The 19,866-nt window shown below is 42.6% G+C and overlaps 1 protein-coding gene and 1 long non-coding RNA gene across 8 annotated transcripts in view; one reads left to right on the top strand and one right to left on the bottom strand.

The window, feature by feature from the left end:
* Positions 1-307: 307 nt before the first annotated feature.
* On the bottom strand, positions 308-12,295 carry LOC142072182 (uncharacterized). The gene is made up of 2 exons (XR_012668578.1): positions 11,928-12,295; positions 308-10,191 (listed from the first exon to the last, which is right to left on the bottom strand). It is a non-coding gene; the product is annotated as an uncharacterized LOC142072182 (long non-coding RNA).
* Positions 12,296-12,319: 24 nt separating this feature from the next.
* Positions 12,320-19,866, top strand: part of CEP78 (centrosomal protein 78) — a 52,794-nt gene continuing 45,247 nt past the window's right edge. For 3 of the 7 annotated variants that reach the window (XM_075128704.1, XM_075128703.1, XM_075128698.1), the window contains exon 1: positions 12,445-12,517. The gene's annotated coding sequence lies outside the window, so the exon portion shown is untranslated. Of the gene's footprint in view, positions 12,408-12,431; positions 12,583-12,773; positions 13,030-19,866 lie in introns of those variants that run through there. The other 4 variants (XM_075128700.1, XM_075128699.1, XM_075128702.1 and 1 more) reach the window with 4 other exon arrangements.

The raw sequence follows: 19,866 nt of genomic DNA, 5'->3' as shown, positions 1-19,866 counted from the left end.
CAGACTCCTGACTTATACCAAATTCCCTATATCTTTGAATCAGTCAAAATAAATTAGTGATAAAATTCACAGGCCAGTTTTTGTTTTTCAACTTGAGTAAGTCAGTTCACATTTTTGGATTGCCCTTTTTTTTTCTTTTTTTTACAGAGATTTGGGGATTTGTTTCACATATTTTGAGCATGTCAGTGCCATTTTTTGTTATAGCATTATAATCAATCCTGTGTGATTGTCATAGTGTGAGCATCCAAGAAAACTATGATAAAGCCACCTAATGATGACATGGTTAAATCACTATTTCCGTTCTGCTTTAAAAAAAAAAAAAAAAAAAAAAGCGTTTCAGTCACTATGAGTATCTGTTAAGGAAAAGTTAGCATATGTGACTCCATTTTGGTTTGGGGCCCACCATTGTCTAAAAACAAGCACATCATGCACCAGGAGGAGCGTTCCTTAGATACTGCATTCCTGTGAACCCCCCCCCCCCCCTTGCAGCCTGTCTCGACTCCCGGTTTCTGTTCTTTGTCTGTTCCTAACTCCCTGCCTCCTGGCCTTGATGTGAGCCTCCCATCCTGATAAGAAAGGCTACTGGTGCATTGCTTTAGGACCATGTTATGTAGTTGAAGTAATGGTTTAGCACGAGGGATGTACTTAGCAGGGATAGATGGTAGATAAGGGAAGGGTTTGTCTATTGGCTAAGGTTTCCGATGCACGAGGGCAACATGCTTTGCTAAAAGGTATATAATCTCTGTATAACCTGCATTTGAGGTCCCCTCCTGACTAGCAGGGGGGCACCACGCTCGAGCGTAATAAACTTAGTGTTTTTTGAGAACTCTGCAGTTGTGAACTTTGTTCATGTGCCTCAGCCTAGATTCGAACTGTGCGTGTCCTATCAGGTATAATTCGCAGCAGTTTTGTGCGTGACCTATCAGGTATAATTCGCAGCATTTGTGTGCGTGTCCTATCAGGTATAATTCGTAACAGTATCTCTTTACTTAAGGAACATTGCCATCTAGCAACAGCCTCAAAGCATCCTCTCAGGCTGCGGGACAAAAGCTATAAAGAACAGCTTCAGAAGCAGCTCCTAGAACATTTTCAAATAGCATTGAAAATTTTGTTTTTGTTCCTTTGCCATTAGCATTCAACGCCAGCTGGCTTTCTGCAGAACACAGGAGAGAAATAGCTAGCAATTGACTTTTGGAAGCAGACTTTAAAAGGCAAGGTAAGTACAGTAGTAAAGAAATCTAAAAGAAAAGCCAAACTATGAGGTAAATCAGAGGTTCTCAAACTGTGAAGCCCAAGCCCCACTGCCCAGGGCCAAAGCCAAAGCCTAAGAGTTTCAGCCCTGGGTGACGGGACTCAGGTTGCAGGCCTCCTTCCTGGGGCTGAAGGCCTTGAGCTTCAGCTTTGGCCCCCCTGCCCAGAGTGGTGACGCTCGGGCTTTGGTCCCCCCACCTGGGGCAGTGGGGCTCGGATGGGCTCAGACTTCAGTCCCTCTCCTGGGATTGTGGAGTAATCTGTGTTGTCAGAAGAGGGTCGTAGTGCAATGAAGTTTGAGAACCCCTGAGCTAAATTGTTCCTTTAAGGCACAGCATACAGTAAGGGACAAGGTACAGGCACATCAAACCTGGAGACTGCTCCAGGACACATCATGCCTCATGCAGCAAGGAGAGATTAATTGCTACATGACCCTTTGACGGTGGCCAGAGTGGACTCCCTCAGCCACAGACCCATCTTCATTTGTGCCTTCCCTCCTCCTCTGGAAAGTCTTGCACTGGCTGTAGCGTTAAACTTGCAAAGTGCTTGCACTCTTTGAAATACATTTGACTTTGTGTTTAAAATCAGAATCAGTGTAAATTAAAAATAGACATCAGAGCATATGGCCTAGAAAGATATTTGAAAAAACATTTTGTGACAAAGTTCCTCCTCTACCTTGGTTGATCCTGCGCTTATTGGTGGATTTTGCTCGCCTCAGAGAGTCACAATAGCCCTCAGCTTGGCCACTTTCGTGGCTCAAATCTGCTGTTCACTCAGATAACCTCATCACTGGCCAGCATGGGGAAAAAAAGAGTAAGAACAATCCCTGCAGTTTCTGTTGATCCACCATGTGGGTCGGGGACCAGCTCAGAAAACTTCCCCTCTGGTGGAAGCTCCTGTGTTGGATCAGGAGTTGGGAGGTTTGGGTGGGAAACCAGGCCCACACTCTACCCTGGGTTCCAGCCCAGGGCCCTGTTGACTGCAGCTGTCTAGAGTGCCTTCTGGAACAGCTGCGCAACAGCTACAACTCCCTGGGCTACTTCCCCTTGGTCTCCTCCCAACACCTTCTTTGTCCTCACCACAGGACCTTCCTCCTAATGTCTGTTAACACTTGTACTCCTCAGTCCTTCAGCAGCATATCTTCTCACTCCCAGCTCCTTACCCACACACCTCACTAACTGGAGTGACAGCCTTTTTAATCCAGGTGTCCTGATTAGCCTTAATTAATTCTAGCAGCTTCCCAATTGGTACAGGTGTCCTGATTAGTCTGCTTGCCATAATTAGTTCTAGAAAGTTCCTTAGTGTTCTGGAATAGTCCCTGTTATCTTATCCAGAGAAAAGGGACCTGCTTAACCTGGAACTAATGTATCTACCTTCGACCACTCTCTTGTAGCCATCTGGCCTGACCCTGTCACAATTTAGAACAAACATTAGTACAACTAATTCAGCAAAATGATGGCTTGGGGAGAAGACACAATTTGCCAGAGTGGCACACAGAGATGGGCCTGTTAAAGTAGACTCAGGAATTGTCTTCTTGGAGAAGAAACATGTATGTATTGGCATCTCACTGACTCATCATCAGAATACAGTAGTGTAAGTTAACTCTGTAAAAGTAAGTAATGATGATAGCCAGTTATAATGCTTTAGACACTTTACCCCAAAATAAGAAAAATAGTCAAAGAGGATACACAAAACCATACAAATTTTGGATCTCATTTTTATTTTAAATAATTATAAAACACTAGCAAACAATGTAGTTAAATTACACTGTATGATATGGGAGAATAATGAGGCACAATACACCAGTAGAAATGTTTAAGTCTCCTAAAATATGCATGTAAAAACTCACTCTAGCTCCTGTGGAAGAATAGATTAATCTGCCATAAAACTCTCTGACCACACTCTCATGGGTAGTGGGAAGCTTCACATATAGAATTTTTATTTTTTAATGCTCTGATAAGCCAAATTTAACATAACTGCTTTCATAACTCTCAGAGAATGAGGTCAGGACAGCTATACAAGACCAGAGTACTATAAAAATCAGTATTTTCCAAAACCCTTCATTGACACTAACAGGCTTTACTAAAATAGCTAAATACTACTTAGATTAATTGAGAAGTTATTAAAAGCTAAAAGAGAGTTCCTTATGTTAGCCTCCAGTCAAGGCTGGATTTATACCTTACGTGCCCCTAGGCACAGCATCTTCAGCGCCCCCCTGGCCTACAGCTAACCTTCATGTTGCACACAGTTTTAGAGAGGTCAGGTGCCCCTAGGCATGTGCCTACTGTGCCTAACTGGAAATGCAGCCCTGCCTCTAGTATCTAGCCAATGAAGAAAGAGAAGAAAGAAAGGGAAAAAATTGGTATAAGATGCAAAAGTTACATTATATTAGAGATAGGTGACAACTATTCCTTTGGGATAGAATGTCTAGATTACTTTTATTAGCCCCCTTAGTTGTCTCTGTAAACATTCCGCTTCTTGTGTATAGTCTCCATTTTGTGTGTGTGAACCCCAGTGTAATATAACTTTTTCAGTCTGAAATGTTCTAAGTCTTGACCGTACTGTTTCTTTACTGTAGATGTGATTCAAAGTATCTTGTTATGTTTACTAAAATCAGCAATATTTTGTTATTGACTTCTTAGAATTCTGTAGTTCCACTGCATGGAGAGGCCATAAAATGGTACTGCACAGGCCCTGTATGCAATGAACAACAGCTCTGGGTATTCACAGAAAAAAGATCACAGAAGGGGCACGGTCAGTGGATTCATCATTACACACAGATCCACTGGCTAAAGCCTGCACTTAGGGCACACACAGTGGATCACTTATACTACTGCACCCTTCATGAACGTAAGAACATCAGAACGGCCATACGTAGTCAGACCAATGGTCCATCTAGCCCAGGATCCTGTCTTCTGACAGTGGCCAATGCCAGGTTCTTCAGAGGGAACAAACAGAGGAGGCAATCATCAAGTAATCCATCCCCTGTCATCCACTCCCAGCAGTCAGAGGCTAAGGCCACCCAGAGCATGGGGTTGCATCCCAGACCATCTTGGCTAACAGCTACAGATGGACCTATCCTCCATGAATTTATCTAATTCTTTTTTGTACCTGGTTATAGTTTTGGCCTTCACAACATCCCTGGGCAATGTGTTCCACAGGCTGACTGTGCATTGTGTGAAGAAGTATTTCCTTTTGTTTGTTTTAAATCTTCTGCCTATTCATTTAATTGGGTGACCCCTGATTCTCATGCTTTTTGAAGGAGTAAATTAATGCTCCTTTATTCATTTTCTCCACACCATTCATGATTTTATCAACCTGTATCATATCCCCCCTTAGCTGTTTCTTTTCCAAGATGAAAAGTCCGAGACTTTTTAATCTCTCCTCATAATCTCTCCACCACCCAGATGTTTGGTTAGTCTGTGCCACAGGGACCAGGATTTGGCTCAAAAAGACTGCAAAAATGTAAACTTTTTTTGAAGTAAATAAAATACAATTGAATGTAAATGAATAAAACAATATTTTTTAATGAATCAAACTACAGTTTTTTATAGAGAGAGAGTGCTTAGTGTGGAGGACTTTGTGCAGGCCCTTGGTGATGGGGTTTACAGACCCCACACTAAGGGCTTGTCTTCACTACTGGGGAGATGGACGCTGCTTTGTCCTCATCGTTACTTATCACTCAGCCAATCTTTGGCCTTGTCTTCACTACCGGGGTAAGCTGACCTAAATTACGCTACTCCAGCTACATGTTGGAATAGTATTTGGCCAAGAAGGCCCCACCACTCATCTGCTGCAGAACATGCTTCAAATAGAGACCCTGCTTAAAAGGAGACTAACATACAGGGGGAGTGTGAAAGGGAGGCTGTCCACAGAAAGGAAGCAAGTGAGTTTGTAGCTTCTGGGGCAGAGGGATTCGCAGGGTGAGGGCCTGGCCTGTGGGTAAGACCTGACTGGGAGGCCAGGGGCCAGACTCTTTTTCTACCTACCCCTACCCCTGACAAGAGGGAACAAAAGGATACTGAAAAGTAAGCTGGGAAGCCCCAACTGACTATCTGAATTATGAAGAGTGCGTGAGCAAGGCCCTGCTGGAAGGGAAGCAGATTGCTGTGACCTTGCTCCAAACTGAAGAGAGAACATGAGGAAGTGGCTGGGATGGGGGGTGATTTGGGGTATCAGCTAGAGAGCTTGGAGACTCTTCTCACCCCTTCCCTCTTGGGCCCTGGCTGGCCTGATGGAGAGTGAAGGCCGGGTCCTCTTACACTCCCTTTTCATCTGAGGGATGGATGTACTCTAACTCAGATTTGCCCAGCAAGGCCATTCAAAGATTCTGGGAAACTGCTGACCATGTCCTGACCACTAGACCTGCTGCCCCACCCCCCCAGTGAAGCCCATTACACCCTTAGTGATAGAGTGAATGTCACCCTTAAAGCTAGTGTCTCATATATTGTATTTACTGAAAAGGCAAATCCCTCTCTAGTTACAGCTGCATTACAGAATGTTTGGCTAGATTTATTAGGATGTGTGGGTAGCTACAGGCTGTCACTGGTGAATAATTTAGAGAAAAATTTTGCCATATTGTAAGATAATGAGGGCTATATTTACATTCTGATCATCTTTGATTCTGCTCTATGAGCTGTCCTCAGCCTAACCCTTCAATCTTATTCTCGACAGATAACAGAACTAATATATAAAGCATCAAGTACAAAAACAAATAATAGCTTTTCATTTCATTTACATGTCAATGGCAATGTTTCTGAGATTCAGAATTCCTCTGCAAATCCCAGTTCACTACAGTTGACGGGAATTTGACATCAAAATGCCTGGCTGGAAACCATCCAAGATATAGCAGTTGTATTCACTAAGACATTATCTCCTATGGATTCTCAAACCAATCTTACTCTTCCTATTTTTCATGTATGGTATCTGAGATGTTTCTTCTCAAACATCTTATCAAGTGTTAAGCCAATGTTTAAATACAAGTTCAGGAAAATAGGAAATGCATAACAATTCTTCAGCAGTCATATGGGGGATACAGCGATTTGAAAAGACCTGCATCATCCCATGTCTTTGATTGGTAGACGTAAGTATAAAACTAGTAATAGTTGTCACAGTTTCTGGGTAACTGCAACTGCATTCCCATTCCGTGGTCCCTCGAGGGCACCCACTTAAAGACTTTTGGCTCCCAGCCATCACCTCTCTTGAGCAGAGACCTGCATCTCACCCCCTCCTGACCACTGGTTTTAAGGCTACACAGCAACCTGGAATTACATTATGATATCCCCAGAAAGCCAGATGGCCTAAAAAGCTCAGTGGCTGCACATTGCTTTTTCTCAGAAGGCTCTGACCAGTGTATTGGCCACATTTATTAGTTCCACAGAGCTTCTTCTACGCATCATAGAGAAAACACATTAAACAACAGAAGAATCCCTGTGCACGCTAGAAAGCTTACTAGAGGTCACCCCCAATTTCAACCTAGAGCTGTTGTTGGATTTAGTCCTTCAAAACCTATAACTAGTTTTTCCCCCTGGCTACCAGTTCATCCTGCTTAGATCCAGAAGAAAACCCTCGACTGGGCAGACTGGCTGTTGGGGGCAGGCATTGCTCAGTGGTTTGAGCATTGGCCTGCTAAACCCAGGGTTGTGAGTTCAATCCTTGAGGGGGCCATTCAGGGATCTGGGGCAAAAATTAGGGATTGAGCAGGGGGTTGGACTAGATGACCTCCTGAGGTCCCTTCCAATCCTAGTATTCTATGTTTCTTTCAAGCTTTGGATGTTTGTCTTCTACAATAGGTAATCAGCAATCAATAACTCTCTCCTCAGGCATATCTTCAAAAGGCCAGATTTTGGCATAACTGGAGTTGAGGAATTTGTATTTACCTCTCCCCTAGGGACTCCTCAGGAATTCCACTTAATACTTATTGTGCCAAAAGTCTATACTTGTCTGAAACACTTTCAATGTAGTCTTATTTAAACTCCCAAGCCTCACATCTCACCCCAGTAAGATTACATATAATCTCAGTCCACAATAATACATAAATTTAACACAAAATAAAGTCTCTTGAGGATATTATAGGAAATGTCCTGTCACAATGATCTTATATACAAATAGCCACCCTCTTGGGACTTCTGATACAGTTAAGAGAATATCAAAGAAAGGAAACTAATGCAGAACAGAGGGGGAATTTAAAGAAATACAAAAGTGATTAGGGACACAATGAAAAATATTTTTTTTAAAAAAAGCATGTAGCATATGAGCGAAGATGTATAATGGTTCTTTTTGGTTAAAAGTTATTTGGCCAAGCACTATTGCTTAAAAAATGGTACAGATCTAATTAATGTCTCTGGAACATAGGTGCCAACTCAGGGCTGGAGCACCAACGGGAAAAAAATTAGTGGATACTTAGCACCCCCTGGCAGCCAGCTCCCCTCCATCCCCCCCCAGTACCTCTCACCCACTGACGGCCCCGCTGTTCAACTCCTCCTGCTCCCTATCAGTGCCTCCTGCCTGCCGCAATCAGCTGTTACACAGCATGCAGGAGGCACTGCGTGGGGAGGAGGAGGAGTGGGGATGGGGGTGGAACTGGACTGGACGAGGCAGAGTGGGAAGAGGGGTGGAGCCTGAGATTGCACTCGTATTCATAGATCATCTTCTGATGAAAGATGAAGATTTTGATGTCCAATATTATTAAATCTGTGTGGAAACAAAGTATTCTACAAATGTTCTAGGGGCTTTAGCTCATTTAACTTTAGATGCTATCTGGCTTTAGAGTTTGATCCTTGGATCCCTAGGCAAGGCAACAAACATAACTTGTAAAATAAGCAATTGCACTTATTACATCATCATCAAGACAAATACCAAAGGGATGTGGCCTGCTTACATCAGGCACCACCTGAATAAAAATTTCTGGCTATGTCCTTAAACTCAGGGGTTCTCAAACTTCATTGCACCGTGATCCCCTTCTGACAAAAAAGTTACTACATGATCCCAGGGATGGAGCCTGAGCCATGGGTGGAAACAGAAGGGGCTGCAGCTTGAGCCTCACTGCCCCAGTGAGGGGAGAGGAGGCAGCAGCCTGAGCCCCGCTGCCCTGGGTGGGGGTGGAGCTCAGGCTTCAACCCCGAGTCCCAGCAAGGCTAATACTGGCCCTGATGACCCCATTAAAATGGGGTCATGATCCACTTTGGGGTCCTGACCCACAGTTTGAGAACCACTGATGTTCAGTCTATGTCCATCATTGGTGATCTTGTCACCAAAGCTTCGGGGACCATGTAGTGGCCAGCCAGGTAGTGGCATTCCTTAGTAAACATGCTATGTAATTTGTTAGTCTTCCATTCTAATACGTCAATACCAAGAAAGCTGCCAAAATTGAACCAGTACTGATGGAGGTGGTTGCTGGGTTTGGCTTGAATATGAGCATTAATGAGCCTGTCCTGTTACTCAGAATGGAGCAGCTGACAAAGGTGACGAGAACTGAAAAGTCAATCTGCCACTCTTCAGCCTTCCCAGGTTTCACTACCATACAACAGAGTTAGCATAACTACCTCCACAGCTTCATAATCAGCTTGATGTTACAATGTCTCCACAGTAACTGCTGAAGGGCACAGAACATATCAGTGGTGGCTGCTATGCAAGCACCCACATCTTTTGAACATCCTTCAGTGCTATGATGTTTCTCAAGTATATGATTGTTGTCAGCTGCTTGATATCCCATCTAGACAGGTTAATACTGAGCTGGTTGTAATCTGAAGCTGGAACATGGAGATAGTAATGGCTAGGGATGCAGTTTTGTCTGGTTTAATATAGTCCAGTGCCCACTGCTTCTTGCCTACCTGCCTGGCCATCAGCTAAAGCAGTTCACCAAACTGAAACAACAAGACAAAGTCACCGATATACTCAGGTTGCAAAGCAAAATGGCATTCAGCTCCATGAGACCAACAGTTGCCTCCTGAAGCTTATCCATCAACCAATGAATGCTGAAGAGCAGTGATGACAGGATGCAGCCTTTTTGAATTCCCATTGAAATAGTAAAGCATGCTGTGTATGCGAAATAGTAAAGCATTGACTCAAACACTGTTTTCCATTCCAGTACAGAGCTCTTCTATAATGACACTGTCTTCCAAGGGACACTAAGCTCTCTCATCAGATCTCACAAGCTTGCTCAATGCACTACATCATAGGTTGATGGAATCTATAAAAAGCACTGCACACATCTTATTTAACTCAGTCATAAACGTATAGTAATTGTTTTCACAAGAGGCAGGCTTCTTTATCCATGAGTTAATTGCAAAAATCTAACCTTAGTGCAAGGCTATATATTTTCAAGATTTCTCAGTAAACAGGGATTAATGCACATGTATACAGTGTGTATGAAGTTATGTGATAACGGTACAAAGTCCCAGAAAGGTATTTTCTTCTAATACTGTACAAGAAATATTTTGTTCCTTCTTCATTGCAGTTTCTGTCTAGAGCCTTCATGCAACCCCTCCTCCGTAGCTACCTGCTACAGACTTAAAGAAAAATACCTGTCTTCATAGGGCTATATCTGTAGTAAGGGTTTTCCTATGGGGAGGCGTGTACATATCTCCTAAGATGTGCCTGCCCTCAAATTGGATGTGTGTGAGCTGCACAATTAAAGTGTATCAAAGAGAAGCATGAGACACTTTACTTGTGACCTTTATTTCTTATACTCCTCGACTATCTGGAATAAAAAAAATGACTTTTTCACTTTGGCAACACTTGTACAGTTTTATCAGGCGTTACAGTCATGGGGTGTGGGAACGCTCTCTCCACCTCTCCTTGGCTTGGATAAGCAGCAGCTCCTCAACAACTGCCCCTTCTCCTTGGCTGGTGCAACAAACGCTTTCCCTCCTGTTTCAATCTGCTTGAGCCATTACTTGTCATGTCCATAAACTCTTATTGAATTGACTCCAGTAGATCCTGTAACATGTAGAATGGAGGGTGAAGAGAATTTATACAGAAAGCTGGAGGAAGACAGTTACAGGAAATTGGTTTTTGGGTTGACAAAAAAGAGGAACACTGACATAAAATATGAAGAGATCTTGTGTGAAGGATGGGAACTGTATGGTGACTAACCCTAAAGAGGTGGTAAAAGTATGGAAAAAATATTTTCAAAGGTTGTTAAATGAGAAGAGAGGGTTGTGAGTGCAAGAACTGTAAGCAATTATGAGGAACCCTGAAAATGTATTGATTTCTGTGAGGGAGATAGAAGAAGCACTAAATAAGATGAAGAATGCCAAAGCAGCTGGTGAAGATGAAATAACAGTTGATATGATCAACGCAGTTGGAGATACTGAAGTAAAGTGGTTTCATAGATTGCTGTGTGTTTGCGGGATCAAGCAAGAATGACAACTGGAGAACGTGACTGATTGTGCCTCTTTGGAAGGATAAGGGTGATGCAAATGATTGGAGCATCACCCTGTTAAGTGCATCTCCGAAAGTCCTAGAGAGAGTTCTGGAGGGAAGACTGAGGGGCAAGGTGGAGGAAAATAAAAGAGAGGAGCAACACGGCTTTAGGAAGGGAAGGAATACTATAGACACAGTATTTGCAATAAGACAGAAGTCTGAAAGAATTATAAATGGAAGGCATAACTTACATAGCATATATTGATTGTGAAGAAAGCAAATGACTTAGTTTTGTGGCAGCTGGTATTTGGAGTATTGAGATCAATGGGTAGGGGACTTCAAGAAGTGGAGATAGAGGTGTTGAATTAAGCGTAGTAACAGTACATGTAATTTCACAGAATTTTGATGTGGGGCAGGATTGAGACAAGAGCATGCTGACTTCACTTACCTTCATATTAGTTATGGAGTTAAGTAGGATAACCAAGCCTATGGAGATGCAAAGAAAACTAATGTATGTTGATGATCTGGCCCCTTTTGGTTAACAGCAAAGAGGAACTGGCAAATATGGTATCAGAGTGGGTGTATGTTTGAAGACTGTGATTTGAAGGTAAACACAAAGAAATATGAAGTTATGCAAATAGGAAGGTAGAAAAAGAGCTGTTGATTGAAGTTTCAGGAGACAAGTTCAAGCAGAGGAAAGCATTTGTGTACATGGGAAATACACTTAGTACCATCAGACAGAGATTTGAAGAAATTAAAAGAAGAACCCAATGTACATGGGCAACAGTGAAAAAGGGGGCAGGAGTACTGTGGAACTGGCAAGTAAGTAACAAACAAAGGAAAACTGTATGCTGTGTGTGTCTGTCCCAGCCTGCTCTATGGTTTGGAAATAGTGGGGTCTCAGGGAGATGGCAGAGAAAAAGAAGATACAAGTAGTAGAAAATAACACACTGAGGGGAATGGTAGGCAAGCGGAAGGTAGATTGACTACTTGTCCATGGAAAAAATTAGGGAGAAGATGGACTTGGGACGCCCACTGAAAGCATATGGTTGAGGTGGGCTGGACACCTGATAAGAATGGGATAGTGACCAGGAAAGAAAGCATAAGAGATAGAAGACACCAAGAAACAGTGTGGAAGACCAAGGCTATAATGAGGAGACCTTTGAAGAGAAAAGGACTGGGATCCCAACACCTACAAACCCATGCCCTGGACCCCAAGGAGTGGCCAAGAATGGTGGGCACCTCCAACCTCATGTAAACGGGAAAAGGAGCCAAGAAACAAAGGTTTCTGCTGTGGATACCGCCCTTACCTGCACTAGGTGCTGGGTCTGCTGTGAAGGTGCGGCTTGCAGGAAGGTGGCATCGAGGTGTCTAAGGCGGCGGGGGCGGGAAGTGCACAGTGTCTGGCAATGGGCGGCGTATCTCCCTGGTAGGCCTCGGACCGTTGGGTGGGGCCCAGGGGCTGAGGTGTAGCTGGGTGACAAGGGCGGATGGGGAAGGGGGAGAATCCAGTATGTGGGTACTGAGAACAGTACATGCGCGGGGGAGGAAGGGGGGGGCGAAGCTTGGGGGCGTAGCTTAGCGGGGGTGAGCGTGGACTCGGTGAAATCCCGCCTGCGGACGGAAGCGGAGCCGGAAGCTGGCGCGCGGCACGTTTTGATCCTGCCCTTGGATTGGGAAGTTCAGCCCAGGAGCGGCTGGCGGCATTGCCGAGTAACGGCGCGCGAGTGGCTGACTGCAGAGGCCGCTTGTTGGGCGCGGCCATTTTGAACCGTGGTAGCAACCAATGGGTGAGCGCGCACCAGGAGTCGCGTGTTAAGGGGCGGTTGGGAAACCAAGGAAACCTCCCCACGCGCTCGCCGCTGGCGGATCGCTACAAAGGCGGTGGGTGGCGGGGTCGGTGAGTCCGGCTGGCTGGGTGTGCGCTGGAGGTGGCGGGCTGCGCGGGGAGAGGCAGAGCGTGCGGTACAGAAGAGTCGATGGGGCCGGAGGGCAGGGGCACGCGGGTGGGCTGGGCACGGGCCTCCCGGGGGAAAGTAGGGGCGAGCGCGCCAAGAGGGCGGGTGGTAGAAATCTGTGAGCTGGGGGGTCGCCGTGGCCACGCTTATTGGGGGCGGGGGAGGGCACGCATGTCCGGCCTCGCAAAGTGTGGCCCGTTTGTGTGTCCTCAGGGGGTCTCTGCCTGTTGGGCATATTTGCGACTGATTTTGAACTTGTAGGTTGCGCTCGCTGTTGGGTTGGAGTGACTTATTTGACTCTGGAATAAAGGCTCCCAGTCCGTTTCCGTTACTGGCTGGCGCTAGTAAATCCGGTAACTCGGAAGTGAAGGTTTATATAGCTCTCGAGAGGGGCGTATTGTGAGATCAGAACAAGAGAAAAGCTGGTGTCTCTATGGGGTCAGCCTAGGCAGAGGTCAGTCGCTTCCTGATCCTATTCTACACACAGTCGGGTTTGGGGCTTTGCCCGTAACGGTACGGATTCAGGCTACACTGCTTTAAGAAATGATTTACTTGGAACAGTTCACTGAACGTGTAGGACATGAATCGTTTTCTGTGATTGGATCTTATTACATAAATTACTTGCTTATGATACAAAACTCAACACACTATCCAGTATTTTCAGGATCTTTTTAACAGCAAGGAAAAAGACAAACATTTGTTGAACAGCAGGAATGCTAGCTTTTGAGTGCATTTTGCATATATAATTTATGAACATTTTTCAGAGGTCCTGGGTACCCATACGTCTATTGACTACCAATGGAGTTGTGAGGTTTAGCACGTGTGAAAATCAAGCCCTATGATAACGCTGGGTGGTAAGGGCTGGTGGCAGAAAGAAATCCATGATAAGGATGTTAAGGTTGTCTTTGATAAAATATGTATTGGAAGTACATTCTAGGCTGTATTCTAGGAAGTGTTCTAGGCTGAATTTCATCAGGCCCTGGTGACTTGAAGACATCTAACTTGTCTAAGTAATTTTTACCTTGCTCTTTCCCTATTTTAGACTCTGATGTTACCTCATTTTCACTGGCATGTTAGATGTCCATTCATTACTAATCTTTTTGGTGAAAACTGAAAATAAAAAGTCATTTAACACTTCTGCCATTACCACATTTTCTGTTACTGTTTCCCCCGCCACCCCCCATTGATCTTCCTCTCTGTTCTACTGTATTTGTAGAATGTTTTCTTGTTACCCTTTATGTGTCTAGCTAGTTAAATCTTGTTTTGTACCTTTACCTTTCTAATTTTGTCCCTACATACCTGTGTCATTTGTTTATATTCATCCATTGTAATTTGATGTAGTTTCCACTTTTTTAGGGTCTTTTTGAGTTTCAGATAATTGAAGATCTTCTGGTTAAACCAGGGTGGTCTCTTGCCATGCTTCCTATCTTTCCTATGCAGTGGGGTAGCTTGCTCTTGTGCCCTTAATAATGTCTCTATTAAACTGCCAACTCTATTGAACTCTTTTCCCCCTTACACTTGCTTCCCATGTGACCTTACCTAACAATGCCCTGAGTTTGGGGTAGATAAGGCACCGGTCAGATAGGGTAGGACAGCGTGAAACAGAGGGCCCTGAGGCAGGAAGCTCTCACCAGAAGAGGAGTCCTACACTTTCCCCAAGGAATGACAACCCATATCCATTGAACGTAAAGCTCCTAACCAGAGAGGAGGATTTCATAAGAGAAGAGAGAGATAATCAGACACTAAGCCAAACCTATGATCAAGTGACAGTAGCCAAGAGGGGAGTAGTGAATCCTGAGTGTTCTAAAGCAATAGTCCCTGTCAAGGCTTATTCCCCACTCAGGCACTTTGAGCGCAGAAGTTGGGGGCCTGCAAGGATTTTAAAAAATTATACTGGCCAGTCCAGGCTGGTATTAAACTCCCAAGGTCACAGCTTCTTTCTGGCCTTGGATGAGTAGATGCTGCCACCACCCAAGTGCAAACACCCCCCCTCCACCTTTTGAGAACCCATAAAGGAGCACTTGGGAATTCCTTCCTGTGGGGTACCTCAAGCCCTTTCATGCCCTCCGGGGAAAAGCTATGAAAAAAAACAAAGGACATTGACACTACACTGGGAGGAGTGGTAGATATGCTGGAGGGTAGGGGTAGGATACAGAGGGACCTAGACAATTAGAGGATTGGGCCAAGAGAAATCTGATGAGCTTCAACAAGGACAAGTGTAGAGTTCTGCACTTAGGACAGAAGAATCCCATGCACCGCTACAGACTAGGGACTGAATGGCTAGGCAGCAGTTCTGCAGAAAAGGACCTAGGGGTTACAGTGGACGAGAAGCTGGATATGAGTCAACAGTATGCCCTTGTTGCCAAGAAGGCTAACAACATTTTGGTCTGTATAAGTAGGGGCATTGCCAGCAGATCGAGGGACGTGATTGTTCCCCTCTGTTCGACATTGGTGAGGCCTCATCTGGAGTACTGTGTCCAGTTTTGGGCCCCACACTACATGAAGGATGTGGACAAATTGGAACGCGTCCAGCGGAGGGCAACAAAAATGATTAGGGGACTGGAACACATGACTTATGAGGAGAGGCTGGGGGAATGGGGATTGTTTAGTCTGCAGAAGAGAAGAATGAGGGGGGATTTGATAGCTGCTTTCAACTCCGTGAAAGGGGGTTCCAAAGAGGATGGATCTAGACTGTTCTCTGTGGTGGCAGATGACAGAACAAGGAGTAATGGTCTCAAGTTGTAGTGGGGGAGGTTTAGGTTGGATATCAGGAAAACCTTTTTCCACTAGGAGGGTGGTGAAACATTGGAATGTGTTACCTAGGGAGGTGATGGAATCTCCTTCCTTTGAGGTTTTTAAGGTCAGGCTTGAGAAAGCCCTGGCTGGGATGATTTAGTTGGGGATTGGTCCTGATTTGAGCAGGGGGTTAGATTAGATGACCTCCTGAGGTCCCTTCCAACCCTGATATTCTGTGATTCTATGATACATAATAGAAAACTGCTTGTCCTGGGAGGTTTAATACATCATAGCCCACTGTCTACTTTACCGTCCTTTTCAGTCATGTCTTCAACCTGCAAGGCAATACATTCCTGATACACTTATCATACATATATACTTATCTTGTGTTATATTGTCTACAGAATTAATGCCCAATCTGTGAGGAAAGGGAAGCAAAATTAGACCATGTTCCCTCTTGTTGGTATCAGTTATAATTGTCATAAGAGGCAATTCAAATCCTTCCTAGTAAGTTTTTCCGAAAGAAGCATAATAAAGCTGTAGTTTTCACTAAAGGTGCTTCTTAATTAGGTTGTGTCTGAGCTGTCAGTAAAACAGATGTGGAAATACGGTGCCCTATCTTTGAAGTCTTCCTGAATCTTATGCCCTACAAGTAAATAGATGGAAGACTGTGCTTACTCCTGACTCTTACTTGCAAGAAATATGCAAAAGTGGTTGTCTGAGAGATGCAGTGAGTTAGTGTAACTTTTATATGGCTAATAGTTTTTTTTTTTAATCTGACTATTGCATCTAAAAGTGGAGGAAGTGGTTGACACTTGGAATAGCCAAGATAGTTTACATGTGAATTGTGTAGAAAGTGCTTATTTATACAAATAATCTTGACGAGTAGTATAAGATGGTACATGGTATTTTATGAAAGATGACTTGGCCAGTTTATTTTTGGCCAGTATTTGGAAGTACGTATTTATTGGTTTCTTAGAAACGTGTTTAATTTACAAGGATTGTTTTGAGCACGTAACAGGTTTCAGAGTAGCAGCCGTGTTAGTCTGTATTCGCAAAAAGAAAAGGAGTACTTGTGGCACCTTAGAGATTAACCAATTTATTTGAGCGTAAGCTTTCGTTTTAGGACACAGGAGGAATAAAAGCAGACCTGACCTGCTTATAGAGCTAAACTAGTGGATAAAATTAGTAACAGTCTTACTTCTAGTCAAGGCTGAATGACTGTCATGCTTATTTCACTCAAATCCTGTATTAATATTTTGTTATGTTGAAGACTGGTTTAAAGCAGGAGTGGCAAGATGTTGGAGTTGGGCATTCTTGGTTATGGAAGCATAGGTGTTTGTTTAAGGTCAGGTTAGTGTGTTCATATTCTATGTCTGTATGTAACCATCAACTTCTTGTCACATACTAACATCAGTATTTGCCTAATCTCATGCAATGGTTGGTAATTTCTAGTTCAGGAGGAGCTTTTAGGAAAAATAGAAGTTTCACGCCTTGATGGAGATGTAATATATGCAAAGTATATCAATGCAATACAAAAATTGTCTAGTCAACTTTTCTATTTCCAAACACTTTTTCAAATTATTTCTGTAGGTACTATCAGTACAGGATACTTAGGGCTTGTTTACACTTATAGCGCCGGAGCAGCATAGTCACTGAAGTGCTTAGTGAAGACTCTGCCTACACCATCGGGAGAGTTTCTTCTCTCAGTGTAGGGTCTCCACCTCCCCGAGAGACAGTAGCTATGTCGATAGGAGAAGCCTTCCTGTCAACATAGCACTGTCTACATCAGGAGTTAGATCAGTATTACTATGTTGCTCAGTGTAGTGACCTAATTATACTGACATAAGTTTGTAGTGTATATCAAGGCTCAGTTTTGATTCATGAATAAAATTCCAATAACTTTCTTAAAATCTTTGACCCTCTGAGCATCTACAATCTCAGGGTGGTCCCAGAACATTTTGTTGTTCTCATTATTTGTATTATGGTACAGGGTGGGTTTGATTTAAATCAAATTGATTTAGTTAATTATTTAAATCACTAGTCAGGGAAGACTCGATTTAGTCATGGATTTCTACATAAAGATGCATTCTTGTTGGTTGTTATAACGTTAATACATATTCTTCACAACTCAGAGATAGATGTAGGTTTCATTTTTATTTACACACTATATATTTTTAAAGTGATTTATTTTGGAAACTTTTCTGGTTTAGTTTTACAGCTATATCAGAAAATGAATGATTGTTTGGTTATTTCATTTACCAAAGGTAATTGAAGCAGATAGTTCATCTCCCAATGACTTCATAAATATTTCCAATTCAATAGGTTAATCATTAATATTTGGAGGATTTTCTTGCCATGCTGTATTAAGAGGAGAACATTACCAGACAGACATTTACATTGTTTTATTTAATTAAAACGACAACATTATGTATTCTGGATTTTTTTCTTCAACAACAAACATATAATATTTTAACAAAACAAGCATATGAATTTTTTAATTTAGTTAAACATTCAAGTTTTTTCAAATCAGGTTTGTTTTTGTTAAAATTGTTTTTAACTAAAGTAGTTAAATGAAATATTTAAAAAAACAACAACAACAAAATTAAATCAACTGTGTCAGCCAGGTAAACATGAGAAATTTCAAATATTGGTTGGCTTCTGCAGCTAACTCAGTCATTTTCACCTTCATGTTACTGTCTGTTCATAATCTGGAAAAGAAAAACAAGCTTTCCTGCTTTTTCAGTTCCCAAACAATTTCTCAATTTGGAATGAATTAGTCCAAAGGAAGAAAATATTCTTTCTACACCAGTAGAGGAAGCTACTGCTGTTAAAAGTGAGATTATCAATTCAACAGTCTCTGAATCCAAGTGCTTAAATGACTTCCACCGTTCATTGGTGTGACTTTCTTTAAAACATCATCAGCAAACATATTTCTTGAATGGTCCACCCTTAGCTCTGAAGTTTATTATAGATGGCATTATGGAGGGAAGATTGCTGGAAGTCCATGTCGTAGCCTACTCCTCTTCTTCAGCAGTTAAGGTTTGACCCTGGTACTGAGTATTGAGAATATTTGCAAGAAAATGAGTTGGAGATACTACTTGTCCCCTTCCTTTTTTTTTAATGCTTGTAATTTAACTCTGACATTGCATATTTCTCTTTTTAAGATCTCACTCGGTTCCTTCCAAATTTCAACAGCATCAGCAATAAAACAGCGATTTCCCCTCATTTTATTCAAGGCTACAGAAATAGGCTTCAGGCTACTCAGCATGTGTTCAACATTTCTCTTAAGCCCAATGTTGAGAACTCTGGCTGTGACAGTGCCATCTATTTTTTCACGATTTTGTTCACAAACTGTCATCAGATTAGGCCAGTTCTTGATATAGTGCTCATAACAGTCCACTACTGAGTTCCATTGTATGTCTTGTGGGACAGTTAGCTTGGTTCCTCCCACCTTTTTCAGAGCAGCTGCTGCAAAGTAGTTGTTACAGAAGTATTTTGCAGTTTCAACATTAGCCTTTATTTCTGCAACACTGAAGTCTTTGGCTAGAAGATGCATCAAATGAGCACTGCAACCGTATGTTATGAGCTTGGGACTCATCTACATTTCTTCTCATCTTGGATACATTTGCAGCATTGTCTGTGACCAAGCTGCGTACTAGACATTTGAATTTTTTTTTCACAGTTGGTTATAGCTTTTACTGCTAATTCTTGTAAGTATTCTGCTGTGTGTGTATTTCCTGATGTATCAATTATTTCTGTAAGGAAGACATTCCCTTCTTCTTTTGTCACACAAGCACATACAACAGGATCATTGTGGACATTGCTCCACCCATCAAGACTCAGGTTAACAATTTCACTCTTAGACCTTTTGTACACTGCTCAATTTCTCTTTCATATACTTTTTTCAGCAATTTGCATGCAGCATCTGCTCTGTTGGGTGGACTGTATCCTGGTCTTAATGACTGAACTATGTTAATGAAGTGTGGGCGCTCGATCATATGGAAAGGAGAGTTTGTTGCATAAACAAACCGGACAATTTTTTCATCAATTACATCTTTTTGTAATCTGCTGGTTCTTATCACAAATTTATCCATGGTTGTTTCTGGATGATAGATTTTTTTTTTTTTCTTTTCGCTACAGGTGATATTCTGTGGCTATGTGACTGAAACTATCATTGGCAGATAACTCTGAAACTATAGAAAATGATGGTGATCGTGAAGGTGGATAGTCTTCAGGATCCTGTATGTTGAGGATGGATTCTCCTAAATAAAATAAGTCAATGCAGTTATTTAATTATTACCATACTGCTCATTTAGTATTATTCAGTGACACTCAGTACTACTTTAAAGGTGAAATTGTAAAAAGATCTTCCTATTTCAGTTGTTTGTTTTTTGTCACAACTGCATCTAAAATGATAGTACCATAGAGTAACAACTATATTTTTCCTCCAACATGAGAATTCAAGAATAGTCCAGAAGGAAGACAAGAATTCTTTAAGAAAGAAGTATGAAATAAAAAGGTTTACCAACCTGAAGATCCTGTATGTTCAGAC

The sequence above is a fragment of the Caretta caretta genome, chromosome 5 (assembly GCF_965140235.1).
Source record: "Caretta caretta isolate rCarCar2 chromosome 5, rCarCar1.hap1, whole genome shotgun sequence".
NCBI classification, from domain to species: Eukaryota; Metazoa; Chordata; order Testudines; family Cheloniidae; genus Caretta; species Caretta caretta.
This window is presented reverse-complemented; position numbering and strand designations above follow the sequence as displayed.